Below are 18772 nucleotides of genomic sequence, written 5' to 3'. Positions count from 1 at the left end.
CATGGCAGAGAAGAGAGTTTGGAGTTTTGATGCTGGAAACCAGGAAGTAAACACATAGGGAATCAGATACATGAGGAAGGAGAGAAGGTTCAATTGGTCCCATCAGAGACCCCAGGAAGAGAGACAAGCCATTTGACTGAGAGTCTACAGCTGACCTGTGGAGAGACTAGAGGGACGGAACCCAGGGAGAAACAAACCCTGGGAAGAAAGGAACCCAGGAAATCCTGAACCTTTGCAGACGTCAGCAGACCTCTTGCTCTAACATGGGGCAATAGACGTTGATGATGGAAGTCATTTAGTCTTTATGGCCTGCTAACTGTTGTGGCCAAAGAAATACCCTGTATAAAAGCCAGGAGATTTCTGGTATTGTGCATCAGCACCCCTTTGACTGTCTAATGCATGGGCCAACCTAGTCATAGTGCAATGTGGGTAAAAATGTAAAAGTTGGATGGAAAGGAAGATAACACTAGTAGAGACAGAGAAATTACCCAACATGAGGATAATCGATTGTATCTATGCAGCAAATCTAGCAATCAAACCAACGAAGTATTAAAAAGGTGTCATTCATTTGTGATTGGGACAAAAAGCCAAACTTATGGGACAAATGGTTCCATATATATACATATATATAGACACATATCATATATATATATGGGAAATTGTCAAGGAATAATTTCCATTTAGCCAAAGTAGATTTGTTATTGAACTTGACTAATAAAGGAAAGAAATGTCCACACAATAGCAGAAAGAACAACTCTCTTATCAGGGGAGAATCACAAATCGATCCCTCAGTTTTCTTTTTTTTTAAGATTTATTTTTTATTTATCTCCCCCCCACACACACACTTGGTTGTCTGCTCTCTGTGTTCATTTGTTGTGTGTTCTCCTATGTCTGCTTGCATTCTCATCAGCAGCACCGGGAATATGTGTCTCTTTTTGTTAAGTCATCTTGCTGCATCAGATCTCCATGTATGCGGCACCACGCTTGGTCAGGCTGCACTTTTTCACGCTGGGTGGTTCTCCTTACAGGGTGCCTTTCTTGAGCGTGGGGCGCCCCTATGCAGGGGACACCCTTGTGTGGCATGGCACTCCTTGTGCACATCAATTCTCTGTGTGGGCCAGCTCCACATAGGTCAGGAGGCCCTGGGTTTGAACACTGGACCTCCCATGTGGTAGCAGATGCTCTATTAGTTAAGCCTCATCCACTTCCCCATCCCTCACTCTTAATCCAGAAGTATGTAGAGTTAGGTTTAAAAATTTTTGAGTCAAGTGCATTCTAATAATAACATTTTCAATCAAGTTATCATTCAAGTGTGAATGATGAGCAGACAATTATGTATTATTTTAACTGAAACCTACAACACATGTGTTCCCAACTTCAAACAAAAAAGTACAGGAATGAGAAATTTAGCTAATGAAGTATTTCATCAAGGCAAACTCTTTAGAAATAGAAAAGCTATAGGGGAAATAGGGACAGGTTAAGGAAGACTCCATATTTTACAAAGGTTATTTTTTTTGTGAAATCGATCTGTAAATGTAGTTACATCAATCAAATTACCAGCAAGAATGTGTTTGCTTCTATATAATTAGAGCAGCATTATTCATAATAACCAAGCACTGGAAACACCGAAATGTCCATCTCTTTCTGGGGCTTTAGCTGATAGTGTCTTCTCCTTTCTCTCGCATGGCAGGATCAAAAGTGAAAAGTTGTCTCCTCTATGTGTGTCTTCTTTTTTTTTTTTTTTAAAGATTTATTTATTTATTTAATTTCCCCCCCTCCCCTGGTTGTCTGTTCTTGGTGTCTATTTGCTGCGTCTTGTTTCTTTGTCCGCTTCTGTTGTCGTCAGCGGCACGGGAAGTGTGGGCAGCGCCATTCCTGGGCAGGCCACTCTTTCTTTTCATGCTGGGTGGCTCTCCTCACGGGCGCACTCCTTGCGCGTGGGGCTCCCCCACGCGGGGGACACCCTTGCGTGGCACGGCACTCCTTGCGCGCATCAACACTGCGCATGGCCAGCTCCACACGGGTCAAGGAGGCCTGGGGTTTGAACCGCGGACCTCCCATATGGTAGACGGACGCCCTAACCACTGGATCAAAGTCCGTTTCCCTATGTGTGTCTTCTTGAGTGAGTGGTTCCACAAGTGATTGGGGGCTCCACATGAGACATGACCACTGACATTGCAAATCAAGAATATTGCAGGAACAGATGTTGGACATTATATATGCTGCCATAGCCCACTGAATGTCCTGGAGGAGAGTGTAAACTACAATGTAAACTCTAATCCATGTGGTGCAGCAGTGCTCCAAAATGTATTCACTGAATGCAATGCAAGTCCCTGCAGTGGACTTAAAGGGCTCACACCATCCTCTTGGGCAGAGACTGACCCTCCAAACAGAGCCCCGGTGTTGGCCAAGAACACTCGTGGACAGTTGGTTTAGGGGGTGGGTCAGGTGGGAAGCCAGTGCTAGAAGGGACTAAGGAAAACTGATGGCACATGTACAGGATCAGGGCCCCCAAGCCCCTGGATGCATCCTGGGAGCAGGGGGGACCCTGCCTGGGACCTAGGCATGGGGCTGGGAGCCCGGATATCCCCACCTACAGCCTGTGTTTCAGGGGCTCCCAGGATGGCCACCGGGACACTCACCTCCCGCCCCGCCTGCTCATCAGCCCAAGGCCTCACCCCAGGTCAGTGTGTTCCCGCCATCCCCTGAGGAGCGGAAGACCAAGTTCTCGCTGGTATGTCTCATGAGTGCCTCCTACCCAGGCAGCATGGACGTGAAGTGGAAGAAAGACGGTCATGACTACACCGAGGGTGTCAGACCACCAAGCCCTTCAAACAGATGAACAACAAGTAGCCGCCAGCAGCTACCTGACGCTGATGCCTGCCCAGTGGAAGGATGCAGATCAGTACAGCTGCCAGGTCACGCACGAGGGGAGCACCGTGGAGAAGAGCATTGCCCCTGCACAGAGTTCTTAGCTCCCTGACCTCAGGCCCCAGCCCTTAGGGGAGCCTGGAGTGTAGGCCCCTGGGGAGGGGTCTTCCCTCATCCCAGACAGCCCTTCCCCACCTCTCTGCTCTGTCCCTCAGGCCCCTCCCTGGGATCGGTTCCAATGCATGATTTCCCTACCTCTCTCCTATTTGCACTTCTCCTCAATAAAGGGCACACCATTTATCATCCAACTCTGTCTAAAGCACATTGTGTGTCTGCTCATGTCTCTGGGGAGTGGGTCACCAGCAAGGGTCAAGGGCATTCTGGAATAGGGATCCCATCTCCCCAGTGTCCCACCCTCCCAACACCCGGGAATCTGGGTGAATTCTGTGTGCTAGTCCAACCGCCATTGGCGCAGGACCAGATGTCATGGGGCTGCCCTGAGGGAGAGGGGCCCAAAGAGATGATAGGGCATCCTGGAGAGTGAATGGGGGGATGAGGAGCTCCCAGTGCCCAGTGGGGCTAGAGACAGGCCAAGGGAGTGAGAGCCCAGTGGAGCCAAGGCCATAGTCACAGCAGAAAATCAGGGTCACCTCCAGGGTCCAGGCAAGGGACAAAAGCATTTCCCAGGAATTGCCGGTGGTTGCACAGGCACCAAGGAGTGTGGAAAGCTTTGTGAAATCCAATGGCCTTGTGCTTCATAAGATCCCTGGGTTGAGTAAAGTCAGTGACATGTCCTGCATTAGATAAATGGCTTCATGTTGGGTCACTTAGTTTCCTGAAATCATTTGATCATTCTTAGCACCTTAGAAATCCCAACATCCCTGGTAGGCATGGGTATTCCATGGACACTAATTTGGGAGGCTGTGGGCTCCAGGGTAGTTGCCCTGGGTTCACATGGACATGGGGAGCAGTCAAGGACAAGGAGATCCTGGTGGGGGTAAGGATCCTTAAGGGTCTCAATACTAAAGTCAAGCTCAAGGATAGATTTGAGGACACCTTTATGAACAGAGTTTTGAGAATATCATGCACTGTCAGGACAGACAGAGGTTACATTATGGCAAGTGGGGAAGAGCATCTTCCCAGGTGATGGCATTTAAGTTTGTCCCTGGAAAGGTGGATAAGAGGTCAAATCAGAACAAGGTTCAGGGTTAAGTCAGAGGTAATCAGGCTGGAGTAAGGGTAGCCTGTGGGCTGTGGGCCAGTTTGGGGCCCACCGTCTCAGCTCCCCAGACCTGCTTAGCCAAATGTGTGGACCTCACCCCTCCCCCAACCATCAGCTGTGACTCCTGCCACATCCCCCACCCTGTGGTTGCTCACACCCTGATATCACCCACCCAGTCAGTTCCCAGGGTCCCACCCTGCAGGGACTGTCACTTGCAGAGATGCATTCCCACCAACCCCATGTATGTCAGTCCCTATCACTGCACAGGTGAGACACCCTGTTACTGGTTCATGATGTGCCCTTCCTTTCCTGACCCACCTGGAACCTGGTCCTGAACTCACTGTCTTTGTTTTCCTTTCAGGGTCCGGGCTCAGTCTGCCCTGATTCAGCCTTCCTCTGTGTCTGGGGCTCTGGGACAGATGGTCACCCTCTCCTGTGCTGGAAGGAGCAGCAACATCAGGGGTTATAATGATGTATCCTGGTACCAACCGCACACAGGCACGGCCACCAAACTCCTCATTTATGACACCAATAAATGACCCTCTGGGATCCCTGCTCATGTCTCTGGCTCCAAGTCTGGCAACACGGCCTCCCTAAGCATCTCTGGGTTCCAGCCTGAGGATGAGGAGGACTTTTATTGTTGCTCATACATGGGCAACGGCATTTCCCATAGTGATACAAGTTCATGGGGAAGTGAGACCAAAACCTGCCTGAGCTCACTCAGGGCACTTCCTGGTGACTTCAGTCTCTCATTTGTTTTCTTAGGAACTGTACATTCTTTACTAACATTGATCATTTTTTAACATATGCAAATGTGCTTCATCATCCTCTTTTTCTCCCTGCCTTCTTTGTTTCTCACTTTGTATTTATTTATACCTCAATCCATATACATGTGTCCTTTTTTAATCAACTTGCATCTACATGGTACACATCACTATCTTTACCCTACAATACTTGTATTTTTTGCTAATTCACACAGGTAAAGTTGCCTTTATTTAAAAAAAAAATCACCTTTCTTATATGTCTAACTGGGTAGAGTTATTAAATTCATAAGTAGACAATGACTAATTTCAGAATACTTTCAACACTCCCCAAGATGACACCATATTCATTTCAATAGCTCTCAATCAGGATCTGGCAGTCTAAAATATCCCTTCACTCTCTGTAATGACAAGAATTTTCTGAACATTTCTTTAAATTTTACTTCACTATATGACCCACTGTATTTCTTTTATTTTCCATAATTTAATATTTTAAGGTTTGTCCATGTTATAGCATGTAGGAATTGTTCATTCCCTTTATGGTCCAATAACATCCCATTTTATGGAATATCACATTCAGTTATCCATTTATCAATTGATGGACTCTCATTATTTTTGTATGCCTTCTTCCTCAACCATGAGATTGAGGAATCCTTTCTGGATGAAGGTTTTTTGAAACCATATCACTTCCATCACTGCCCATGAAAAAGAAAACACGACAAAATTTTCCCTCTAGGTCTTTCTCTAAGAGAGACAAAGGCTGCTCTCCTGTGACATTCTTTGGGCTTCCCAAGAAACCCCATGTTGAAGGGCATCTCCCTTCCTTTCCACCTGCTGTCTGGACGTGCCCTGGATGGGTGGGAAGGGGCAGGGATAGAGGTCCTGGGCCTGAATCTCAGCGTGATTAGATCAGTGTGGGACAGCTTTGTCCTGCCCTTGGCTTTGTCCTTTTATTTTCCTAATTAGTTGTCCTGGATTCTAGTGACTTTGTTCCCACCTCCTCCAAGACCTCAGAGTTAGCTCTTTCACCTTTTTCTGGTTGTTTCTCATGGCAACATTCTCAAATTCTGCATTTGGTCTCTGCCTGTGTCCTATGTGATTAAAGAAAGAAGGAAAATTCAGGTTCAGTTTGCCATGTAAGTATTTTTTCTATTATTTTGAAATTTATCATATCTAAAGAAGAATGCATGAAATGAATATGTACAGTTTATTAAACAATTTTCATAAATAGAAACACATTCACTCATTCCTACATGTACCACTGCTCCAAGCATGTCCATCTGTCCCTCTCCCCAAGGAAACAGTACCCTGAACATGTTAAGGAACATTCCATTACTTTTCCATGTCGGTGGTAAACCTTTTTTTCCTCAGAGTCATGGGGCTGTGATGGGTCTTTGCCCAGCCAAGGGTACCATGGGTTTCTGCCAAATCCTCCTCACACAGGTGGTGTGATCTCTTGGATGGTTTTTCATCCAGTTCATGATTCTCTCTCCTCATTCTCAGTAAGTTCAATGAAGTAGAACGACTAAATCAATACTAAGTGTAAATACCTGTTTTTCATTGTTCCATTGTAAAAGTTTGTCTCACTTAATTCTTCTCCTTTTAATTTTTTGGTGAAATTAGAATTTAATTTGAAACATGACATCACCCCTTGGAGACTCCCACCAATAGAAAAAGATGGTGGAGAAATAAAGGCTGGAGGTGAATGTGAATTATGGTTCTTCTAAGATATACTGAAAAGAAGGGGAATTTTGAGCTCAGACATGGGGAATCACCTGGAGAACTTTCTAGGGTGGCACCAAGAGCTACACACCCATCCCCTGTCTCTAAAACCAGGCCCTCTCCTCAATGTGCTGATGACTGAAGAGTTAGCCTGCCCTCCCACTTCATTATTGAGATTTACATTTGGATGATGTGCTTCTTGAAAGGAAACATCTAAGAAAGTTAATAAGAAAATGTCAGGGAGGTCTAGCAAAATTAATGATGCCCACATGCTATGTATAGAGAAAGCACACAAGCACCACATCTGTATAACAAGCCTTTCTCTTCATCAACCCTAGTCCTAAAGGTGAACATTTACTTAAGTGACCTAAGAACCCTTCTCATCCTGGTTTATAGAACACAGTTCTTAAGGACTTAAAGAAATAGACCTGTGGGGTCTGTGGTGATGCTGAGAGATCTTCCCTAAGGAGTTGTCATCCTCCTAATTCTATATCCATCCCCTTATTCATATTAGAGTCAAGTTCAATCAATGACCCCACATCCCTATGTGTTATTTTGATGACTCATCTTTCTCTAGGAGCCTCTTGAAAACAAGAAGTCAAGAGACTTTTCCTCTTGAAGGTGAAGAGCTCGGAGCACAGGGTCTCAGGGTGTGCAGAGGTCACTGGTGCAGAGGACAGACCCAGCAATGTCTTCTGTGTAGACAAGGACGCTGGCAGGAGGAGAGCCCCCATACATGGTGTGGAGGCCAAAGAGATGCCAGCTGCTTTCTAGTGTGCTAGGACTGGAATAGGGAATGAGGTGAGGGATAGGTCAAATGTCATTCATAGAGCTTGGTCTGTTCCAGGAGTTTGGGAAAATGAGAGAGGAGCATCTAAGGAAAACCAAAACTAAGAATTTCTATTGGGTCCTGTTAGATGTGAGATGCTATATTCAATGAAAATAACATGCAATAAAATCCTACTCACATACCATGATAAATATGTGTAATGTGAATTTCTTGTACATATTCAATAAGTCTATGGAAATACCCCTGATGGGCTTTATACCCATCAGGTATAGGATATGGTGGATTGAAACATGAGCAAAATACTGTAGTATAGTTCTTGGTGATTGCTATCTAATTCATATTCGCAAAAACCCTTTGGGTGCCTAAGCATGTCGGGTATTTTCACATTAAAGTGGAGAGTCTCAGACAGCATCAAGAGCTGGTGGTAACAGGAAGTTCCCTGGAGGGAAACTCCCTTATGCTCTGAGAGGCAGCTCTGGGCACAGACCAGGAACATGGCAGGGAGCCACTGTCTGGCCATTGGAGTCACTCCCATAGAAGTTAGACTCATTTATCTCTACACCTGGCTCTCTGCCCCTTTTATCTGAACCTGTAATTAACACTACACTTGTTAAAGATATGTCCCAGAGACTTAAATTTTTGGTCTGTTCATGTGCCAGTTGAATCCTGAATCTCAGCAGAGTTGCAAAAGCTACTCTCCAGTTCATTGGACTCACCCAGATCAATCAATAAGGAGATGATGATGGACATAGCCCATCCCAAGGAACAGAGCGTGCCCGCAACTGCAAGCAAGGTAGTTCCATATATCTGACCCATGGGAACTAAGCCTCCTTTCAATCAGAAACAGACTGGGCGTCACCATCCCCAAATTCTCAAGATTGGAGAACAGACAATGGACTAAAATAAACTTATTATTATTCTATCGAAGAATTATTGTTCCAGCAATGGAAGAACTTGTATCACTGATACAAAGGCAGGGGCCATAAAGGTCCTGAGGGCAGTGAGAGGGAAGAATAAGTGTAATGTGGGGACATTTTCAGAACATTGGAATTTTCCTGAATGACATTGCAGTGATGGATACATGCCATTATACACTTTGACAAAACATAAAATGGTGCAGGGCCGTGTGTAAGCTATAATGTAAACTATATTCCATGGTTAGTAGAAATGCTACAATATGTGTTCATCAATTGTAATAAAGGTACTACACTAATAAAAGATGTTGTTAATGTGGGAAAGGAAGAGGGGGAGCAGGTGTGGCATGTGGAAATCCCCATATGTTTTGATGTAACAATTATGTAATCTAAAGCTCCTTTTAAAAAAAGACAAATATTTTAAAAAATTAAATATAAACCTAAAAATGTAAAGACTATGTGACAACATCTGATGAGATGAAGGAGTCATTCTGAGATATTTTCAGCTGTTCCTGGGCACTCACCATCACCTTGACGACCATCAACAGGAACCATTTCCACCACCTTCCAAAGCTGACACTTCCTGGAATCTTCTAACCAAGATGTAGCTTCTGTTAGTAAGCAGGAGTGAGTCTCAGTTATAGAGATCGGCCAAACTGGGTTGCCTTCTGAAGCACAATGCCATAAGGAACTTTGGGAAGCAGCTCTCAACTGTACAGTTCTGCTTCGAAGGTTCAATCCTGTGATCTATGTATCTTTTAGAAATAAAAAAAATATATTAAAAAATAGGTTCAACCTCTTGATTATAGAGAAGTGATGATTTCAGGTGGGAGATATTCCTCTTCTTGGCTCCAAGTTCACAGGCATCACACACCACACATGTCGATGAATCACAAAGAACAGAGAGATATGGCTGACTTCCCAGTTTGAATAGTCTGAGCCACAGTCAGAATTTACATCCTTATGCCTAATCTATTTCTCCATCTATTCAGATATATATTGTTTGCTTAATAAATATTCTTGAATGCCTGCTCTATTCTAGGTACTTGGGATATGTTAGTGAATGAATGACATAAAAATTGTTCTATTCATAGGGATTATGTCCTATCAAGACATACAATAAACATGAACAATTAGTAATGTTTTTAAGAATTGTTTCTTATATTAATTTAAAAATAATTATTAATAATTACCTTCAACATCTCTTAGAAGGGGAAGATGGCTGGTGGAACACTGTGCAAGAACTGTAGTGGGGAAAGCACTACAGGGGATTCAACACTAGTAGAAAGTGGCACTTTTAAGAAGGGTGGTCAGGATGGACTTCAATGCAAAGAAGCATTGCTGTGAATTCTTCTACTTATTATTTTTTTACTTTCAAAGATGCTTTAGATTGCATAAATGATTGTATCTGTCAGCCAAAGGGATGCTGATGCAAAATACCAGAATCAGTTGGTTTTTATAAAGGATATTTATTTGGGTAGTAGCTTATAGTTACAAGTCCCCAAAGAGTCCAACTGAAAGCTACTTCCTCACCAGAGTCTTCTGTCACATGTTGGAGCAAGATGGCTTCCAACATCTGGGAGGTTCCAGCCATCCTCTTGCCCTTAAGGCTTCCTGGTCCCAGCTTATTCCAATATCAGCTGTAGCTTGGGCCAAGTCTCCCCACTCCCAGGGGTTGTTTCTCTCCAGGCTCAGCTGCTCTGGTCTCTCTACAAGGTCAGCTGTAGATTATCAGGCTCTCTCTCTCGCTGGGGCCTCTGCCCTGTCCATGGAGCCATCTCTATTCCTCTGTGTTCTTCTCCTGTGAGTTTATTTCCTGGGGCTCCAGCTCAAACTCAAACTCCCTCTTCTGCTGTGGCACAATCAAAGCCCTAATCGTAATTTAATAAGAGTGAAATCTCTGAAGTTAATACAATCTAATACACCCAGAGGAACAGACAAGATAATCCAATATCTGTTTTTGGAATTCATAAGTAATTCCAAACTGCTTCACTGATACACTGAAAATAGAGGTGGATTTCCATATAAGCCAGGCACTCACCCTCCCACACTGTTCCCCAGTAACATCTTTCATTAGCGTGGTGTAGTCCGTAGAATTGGTGAGCTCCTATTGAAGCTGTGCTACTAACCATGGTCAGCAGTTTACATTATAGCTTATGCTTTGCAGCACACATTTTTATAGGTTTTTACAAAATGTATAATGGTCTCTATCTATCATTGAAATGTCCTTCCCAAAATTGCCCCATGTTACATCTACTCTTCCCTATCCCTCCCCTCAGAACCTCTGGTGACCACTGCTTTTACAACATTGTTACAAGATCTTCCATTGCTAGAAAATTAGCCTGTCTACTTTGCCCATAGTTGCATTTCCCTCCTATGTTTGTTCACTCTTCAATATTAAGGATTTTAGGATGGTTATGCTCTCTGTGTTTCTGACTAAGAGGGGGACTTGGATACCATGGGGTAGATGGATGGAAATGTCATGCTTGCAATTGTACTTGCACTGTTTTGGGGATAAGAATTTTCCATCATCATCATTTTGCTAGTTGTCCTAGGTGAGTCAGATGAACCGGAGAGTAAGTGTTGAAACACAGCTGAGGTTCAGGGTTCAGCTGCCATATGAACAACTGAAGATTGAAGTCTATGGTAAACATATTTAATGAGAATAGTTCTAAATAAAGTTTCAAATAAAATAGCAGAAGAGGCATATATAGGGAACTTATAAATGAATTTAACTCTATTTCATTGGGAAATATATATTTCAAGGTAAGGTCCACCGAATTCCTGAGATTGTCTGGCCTGCCTAGAGTGTCTAGATGTCTCTAGAGTCCTAAGGAGGACCCCGAATTAAGACAGGGTTTACTGTGGCAGTCAATGTGATCCTCTTTCAACACTCATGAGGGTAACCTCTGAAATGACCTTCCAATTCACTTTGAAATCTCTTAACCAAAAACACTCATTTTTATTTAATATTTCTCCCTTTTGGTTAAGTTCTTTTTCCAAATTCATGCAATTGAGTCTTAATGGAAAGATCCAAGCAAGAGGACAGTCATGATGTCAGAAGGAAATCCCAGATTTAAATCTAGAACATGGGGGAGGGAGTAGTATAGGTGTGGTAGGGGTGGGCAAGGAGAGAGTGAAAGGCCTCCTTGTAGTCATGTTATGATCTAGTACCAGGGGAAATGGCTTAGGATGGAAGTGCTGCTATATAAAAAATGTAGGAGCAATTAGGAATTAAGTGCAGACCACTCTGCGATTAATCAGAGCAGTTGATACTGCCCTCTCACAACCCTGGGAGCGGTCCCAGGCAGGGTTTTAGTTCTCTCCAGTTTAGGAACTGTTGAGCTTAGGAAAATTGGTCTCTCCACATTGCTTCTTTTAAACCATGAGTCAGAATCAGGAAGGACCAAAGAATAAATACCTTTGGCTATGCAGGCCATAATAACTTTGCACTACTTTTAACTCTACAGGGTGTAGCAGGTAGAAAGGATCCACAGACAATAAAATAAATCAGTGTTCATGACTGCAATCTAATAAAACTTTGTGTGTAGACACTTTCAACCAAAAAGTGATAAACTGCATCTGGAAATAATTCTTCCCTTTTCTTTTCCTTACCCCCTTGTATTAGTTAGCCCAAGAGGTGCTGATGCAAAGTACCAGAAACCTGTTGGCTTTTATAAAGTATACTTACTTGGGGTAAAAGCTTACAGTAAGAAGGCCCTGAAGAGTACGACCGCAGGCTCCTTTCTCATCAAGGTTAGCTACCACATGTTGAGTCAAGATGGTGGGTGATCTCTGCCCGGCTTCTCCTTCCCTCTTCCCCTTGAGGCTTCATGGGCCCAGATTCTTCTGCTCTCAGCCATGGGCTGGCATAGGGCTTAACACTCTGGGCTTTTATACCAGTCTGGCATAGGGCTTGTTTCTTTCCAGGCTTTCTCATCTACTCATCTCTCTACTGCAAAGTATCAGATGAATGGCTCAGCTCTCTCAGGGACCCCAAAATCAAACATGACAGAGCACCCTGTTCTTCTTTGTGTCTTTACGAATGAGTATCTGTTTGTATCAGCCCACCAAGGGGACTGGACTCAACTCTGAGTCCCTACTCACGTGTTCTGACCAGTCAGCAGATGGTGCTGTTCAGCCCAAGTTTCAATGGAGGTGCTTCAGTCTAGGTTTTCGATTAATACTACTAAGGGTCTACTCACATGGTTGACTCAAAGCCCAAATCCTAACAAGTAATTTAATCAAAACATATCAGCCGAATCTAATGCAGTCAAAGTGTATCACACTTAGAGGAATAGATCAGTTCACAAATATAATCTTTTTTTTTTTTGGATTAATAATTAATCTCACACTGCCACACCCCTGCTCCAGCACTGTCTGATCTGATATGTGGACACCTCTGTCCACCCACAGTAGCTCACTGGTAAACTGGAGATAAGATGTTAGGGCTTATGCAGGATAAAGAGTTGGGAGACTCCCTCCCCAGGCCCCAACCCTAATGAACTCTGGGCCTGGAGTAAGGCCCCATCCACTTTCTGCCCTTTGAGTAGATGAAGTATGTTGGCAATCGCATTGGACCTCATCCCCAAATTTAATCAGGTGCAGGAATGTGATTGGAGCCCCATGGATCTGTCATAGACGGGATTATTTGAGCTATAAAAGGGTTGAATCTTCAGCTCTGGCCTCAGAACATCTTCGAGAGAGAAGGGGAGAGCTGTGCAGACCCAGAATTATCTCAGGGGGACTCTTGAGAAATTTCTTTGTGGCTTGGATGCAAAGATACTTTGGTTTCATCCTCCCTGTGGCACTGATTGAAAATACCAAGCCACACCAAATCAGCTGGACACACAACATTGAACTGGTGAGATAAGAAATTTGGTAGCCTCCATATTACTTTCCTTTGACCAGGGTTTGGCTATTGGAAAGGCCACCTAGTAAATTCTTTAGGCTACTCAGGCCATAGTAGGGTCCTGAGTTCTTTAATTTAGCCTGGGTATAACTGTGAAAGCAGCCACAAAATAGCAGTACACCAATTATCAAGGCTATATTCAAACTAAGCTTTATTTATGGACACTCTAAACGTGGAAAAAACCAACTGAGGTGCAGGTCACCAAAGGTATTTGGTTAGGGTCTTATAATTTCAATTCTGAAAGATTCAGGTACCAATCCAGTCATGTCCCAAGGTGGAATTCCAGGCAAAGGTTTTTAAAGGAAAGACAATACACAAGATGCTTGTGGTTAGAGGATATTTGGGGTACTACCATTGTCCTTCAGTTTACCTGAGTTTTTTTTTTTTTTTTTAATTTTTTTATTTTTTATTGACTTTGTAATAATATTACATTAAAAATATACATGTGAGGTCCCATTCAACCCCACCCCCCCACCCCCCCTCTCCGCCCCCCCAACAACACTCGTTCCCATCATCATGACACATCCATTGGATTTGGTAAGTACATCTTTGGGCACCTCTGCACCTCATATACATTGGTTCACATCATGGCCCATACTCTCCTCTATTCCATCATGTAGGCCCTGTGAGGATTTACAATGTCCGGTGATTACCTCTGAAGCCCTAAGTGAGTTCTTAACCTTATGGTTTGTTTTAAGATGTCTGCATGTCCTGGAGTTTGAAGGAACATTGTTACTTCAGGCTTTCCACTCTTCAGCAGTGTAAAAACCTACCTGGGAACTTCCTAAGAGTAACTTCCAGAATGACCTCCTGACTATATTTTAAGTCTCTGAACCACAGAAAATATATTTTATCTTGTTTCCTTTATCAGGTTTGAGGGAAAGACAGCCAAAATTTATGAACTAAACAGCCCATTGGGTTTATGGGAAAAGGAACAGTCCAGAAGGAGCAGGGTTTTAGGCAGAGCTTTGAGAACAAACTTACTGAGGAATTCCAACCCTCAAAGACGGTCCACATGGATCTGGGACTAAAAAGGCGGCAGTGTGGTACCAGTGGTTGAGGATTTCAAAGGTTTACTCTTTGAGAGTTTGAACACCCATCCTTCAATCTTGTACCTTTTGGGCCTCTTTCAAACTAGTTCTCTGGCAATTCTGGGGCACAGTGTGGCTGGTGTATGGCAGGAGAAGTCAATTTGGAATTAGCAGCAAATAGTAAAGATACGTGATTGCATTGAAATGGTAGAGAGTCTGAGAACTAATGTTGTTCTAGGAACTGGTCTTAGTATTTTAAAAATAGACCTTCTTGTGGTGATTCCCAACAGTAATTTTATCTCGTGTTTTTTTAGAACAGATAAAGTGGTATGTTATTTAGAGATCTGATGCTCAAATCAGGCACAGCTAGGTTTTTAATCCTGGCTCAGTCTTTATCTAGGTGTTATTCAATGGTTTCAGCCTATGCTCCTCAGGTGTAAAACAGCTGTTATTAGTAATCTCAGTGTTTAGGGATAAGATTAAAAAAGGGAATGATTGTCATTTCAAATAAATTCTGACTAATATCATGTTACTGTCTTTAGGTGCTACTGACCAGTAGAAAGACCTTGCAGTTGAAGGGGCCACTGGCTTCAAGCAGGAAACAATAGTAAAATGGCAGATCTCACATGTGAGAAAGATCAGCAGCCAACACTGTGAATGAAGAACAGCAAAGATTCCAAATGCCAAGGAGGTGAAAATGCTGACATGGTCTTTGTTGGGTGGAACATGTCAATGAAGATGCTGAAATTGCCTTTGTTAAGGAGATCTCATATCTGAAATCTGTCATTTCAAAGATTTTGAGCAGAGTTACTCCAGGCTCAGGTCCAAAAAGTAGGAAACACATCATGAGTGACAGTAGCAATCATTCATGGAAGCCTTCACATGAAGCAACCCCAAGTTCGGAAAAAGTGGCCAATTTGCAGTTTCCTCAACCTGAATCAAGACCAACAGACCATCCTATTGTTATGGCGCATTCATCCAAACCTGTTTGTAATGGGAATCCATTGCCAGTCATGCCTGAAGATTTTTTCGATGAACTCTCACCGTGGCCTCAGAATCCACTTGGACCTTCTCTTTCTGTAGGAGTCAAGAAGGAAAGTCCTCATATTTTAAAGCGATGTCCTCTTTCTGATGTAAACAGGGGCAATCTCAAAAGGCCTAAACTCAGTGAAGATACTGAAAAGGAAAGTTTCTTTCCTACATTGAATCCCAGGGAAGACCCAAAGTTGATTTCAACCTCATTTAACCATGGTCAAAACGGAGCATTTTCTCCATTGGCGTGTCCAAATGACAAGGCACGTTGTATATAATGAACCCAGCTATAGCAAATAGCTTTGGAGGACCAGCAAAAACAGACATTGGAAGCACAAAAAGTCAGAAGAAGACTTTGAATTCTAAGGAAGGAAATAGGATCATGTTAATAGCTCACTTTTTCTATGGTCAACCTGAAGGAGAAAAGCTGCCAGTAGAGAAGACTTAAACGTGAACTTTAAATATGCCAGTTGTTTAAAAGTTATAAAAAATGTAAACTTTTGAATCATATGAAAGAGATTTGGGGCTTGAGAAGACGAGAGGCAACGGCTGGGAAGTCCACAGCACCTGCCAGCACTGCCATCGGCTGTTTCCCATTCCTTTGCAGCTGCAGTGTCACATTGAACATGAACACATATCTCAGAAATCGTCCTCTGTTTGTAAAATCTGTAAATTGTAATTTGAAACAGAGCAGGTTCTCTTACAACACCTGAAGGACATTCATAAGCCTGGCGAGGTGCCCTTTATCTGCCAGGTTTGTAGTTATAGTTCATCACTCTTTGCTGAGATGGAAACCCATTTCTGAGCATGCCATGAAAATTCCAAAAACTTGCCGTGTCCCATTTGTCTGAAAATTTGCAAAACATCAGCATCATATGTGTTGGATTGTTGGTGACATTGGAACGACAGAGTCTTTCAGTGTTCCAAGTGCCGCCTACAGTTTTTAACTTCTAAGGAGAAATTGGAGTACATCACCAAGTATTATCAAGCTTTTATAATGCCAGAACAACTAGAAGGGTTACCTCCTGAAACAAAGGTTATTATTCAAACTTCAGTTCAACATGATCAAGAGATGCAGCATCCATTATTATAAGCATGCCTCACAATTAGTGATCCCAGTTAGTTCCCTGCTAGACCGAAGAGACGATGGTTATGAACAGAAGCCTTTCCAGACACTCTTGCAGCTAGCTTTCTGCAAGAATTATAAACGACTCAAGTGAGGCTGTGCCATCTATGCCTTGGTTTTAGAAGCTCACAATATCACCCATTTATAGGTTTCTGGTTTGAAGAAATGCCCAAAGTCTCCTTCCTCCTCCCCTCTAGACACCTTATCCCTGTGTTAAACCTATTTTACTCTATCCCCATCTCCATAGTTTAATTTTACCTGTATTTTTAAAAGCTTAAATAAAGGAAATCACAAAATCTATACTTGCCTTTATCTTCTTTGAATATTTCCTGTGAGATGTACCCTTTGGATTTGTAGAAGTAATGTATTCCTTTTCATTGCCTGGTATATTTCTATTAAATTAATATGGCACACTTTTTACATCCATTTTGTTTTGATGGGATTTAAGAAAAATATCTATCTCCTTATTAAGGCTGTTAAGAACTTTCTTGTGCATGTTTGCTGGGCATTTGCACTCATTTCTCTTGGATATATATGTCTATGAGAAAAGATGATAAAACTACAGGTAAAATTGTATAGTATTGTTCTCATTTGCTAAAGCTGTTCAAAGCAGATGCCATAAAATCAGTTGTCTTTAATCATGGGAATTTATCAACTTACAAACTTGCAGGTTCGAGACTGAGGAAATGTCTAAATCAAGGCATCATCAGGTGAATATTCTCCCTGAAAACCGTCTGCCCGTGGTCCTTGAGCCCCTGCGATGTAGCACTGTGGATTGTTGCAACTGCTGGTGTCTCCCTTCTCTACCTGCTTCACCCCCGGTGGCCACGAGCGCGGCTGAAGCTGGGTCTGAAAGCCCTCCAGAGCCTGAGTCTGCTCTCCTGGGGAAATGTTCAGGCTTGCTCCAGTCCCAGCAGAGGCTCTCTCCATGTGAGGGTGACCAGGCTTGTGGGCCAGGGGGCCCGGCAGGGTCAAGGGTCCACATGGGGTGTGGAGTTGGACACTTGGGGCTCAGGCTTTGCGTGGACGCCCGTGGGTGGAAGAGCTGGTCCCTGCGGCGCCTGTTGCCTCCCTCAAGAGGGGCTCATTCCAGCCATTTCCCCTCCCATGTTGGCATAGCCGGAGGTGGGGTGTGCTTGGGGGCTTGGGGTGGTGGAGGGGAATCCCAGCTCCCTCTTCTCTGACAGTCAGGAGACAGGCTGGGAGGTGACCCCCAGCCCCACCTCCACCCACTCGACAGGTGTCCAGGGGCTCCTGAAATGTCCGCACCCTGCTGGGCTCCCTGTTACCCCAGATAAGCCCCCTCAGTACCAGCCCCCCAGGCCCACCCCTTCCCCCTCGTTGCCCCCCCACCTGCCATAGCTCCTCCTGCTCCTTAGCTGTGAGCCCTTGGTGTGCAGCTGGCAGGTGGGGGCACCTGGGCCTCATTGCCCATGCAGGAGCGGGAGGGGCCAGGATGGACCCCTTGGCCCTGGGGATGCCACGCGGGTCATTTCATCCTGAGTCCCAGGGTGGTTGCAGATCCAGGCCTTGCTGGGCCTGAGAGGGGCAGACTGCATGGCAGGGTGTTCTCTCCTGAGGACTCCCCTCAGACCTGGGGGTCTGGGCAGGCCCCTCGGGGGCTCTGAGTGCCCCTCTGCTCAAAGCTCTACAGCCTGCTGGAGAGGGCGGACTGGACCACAGCTTCCCTGTCGGGTGAGCACCTCCCAGTGCCTTGGGGGGACTCCTGGGGTTTCCTGGGGGGTCAGGGGTGGTCACTGTGGCAGGACCTGCCCTCCCTAGCTTGCCCTGCCTGCAGGCACAGCCTCGTCTTCTTCCAGGGCCACTAAAGCGAAGCCACGAGAGTGGTGGGTGAGTGGGCTAGGGCTTCCTTCTCTGCTCCAGAGCCCCTGCCCCTCCTGCGCCCTCCTGCCCCCTGCTGCCCCCTCCTGCCCCTTCCTGTGCCCTCCTGTCCCTCCTGCCCCCTGCTGCCCCCTCCTGCCTCACAACAGCCACCCTGCATCCTCTTGTAGGCCTGCGTGGCACGGCACTCCTTGTGTGCATCAGCACTGCACGTGGGCCAGCTCCACCCAGGTCAAGGAGGCCCGGGGTTTGAACCACAGACCTCCCATGTAGCAAACGGACGCCCTCACCACTGGGCCACGTCCGCTGCCTCTTGAAGGCAGTTTCTGTGAGGAACCTGAAGACGTCCACTGCGGAGGCCCTGACCGGCTGAAAGCTGCTGCTCTGCTCCTTGGCCACATCGTCTCCGTGCTGGGCAACCACATGGTGGTGCCGGCCATGCAGCTGGCCAGCAAGATCCCGGACGTGTTGGAGCCGCTGTGGCCAGCAGAGCTGCTCAAGGTGAGGGCGGCCCTGGGGGACGCTGCGGGGTCTGGGCGATGCAGGAGC

General features: G+C 44.9%; 1 protein-coding gene and 1 pseudogene across 2 annotated transcripts in view; one reads left to right on the top strand and one right to left on the bottom strand.

Moving 5' to 3' along the window:
• Positions 1–18772, bottom strand: part of LOC131274580 (proline-rich protein 36-like) — a 241317-nt gene that overhangs the window by 10884 nt on the left and 211661 nt on the right. The gene's annotated exons all lie outside the window — the stretch shown is intronic.
• Positions 15483–16618, top strand: LOC131274578 (zinc finger protein 280A-like; annotated as a pseudogene).

This window comes from Dasypus novemcinctus, chromosome 19 (genome assembly GCF_030445035.2).
Source record: "Dasypus novemcinctus isolate mDasNov1 chromosome 19, mDasNov1.1.hap2, whole genome shotgun sequence".
NCBI classification, from domain to species: Eukaryota; Metazoa; Chordata; class Mammalia; order Cingulata; family Dasypodidae; genus Dasypus; species Dasypus novemcinctus.
Note: the sequence above shows the minus strand (reverse complement) of the source record. Positions and strands in the feature narration are given on the sequence as shown.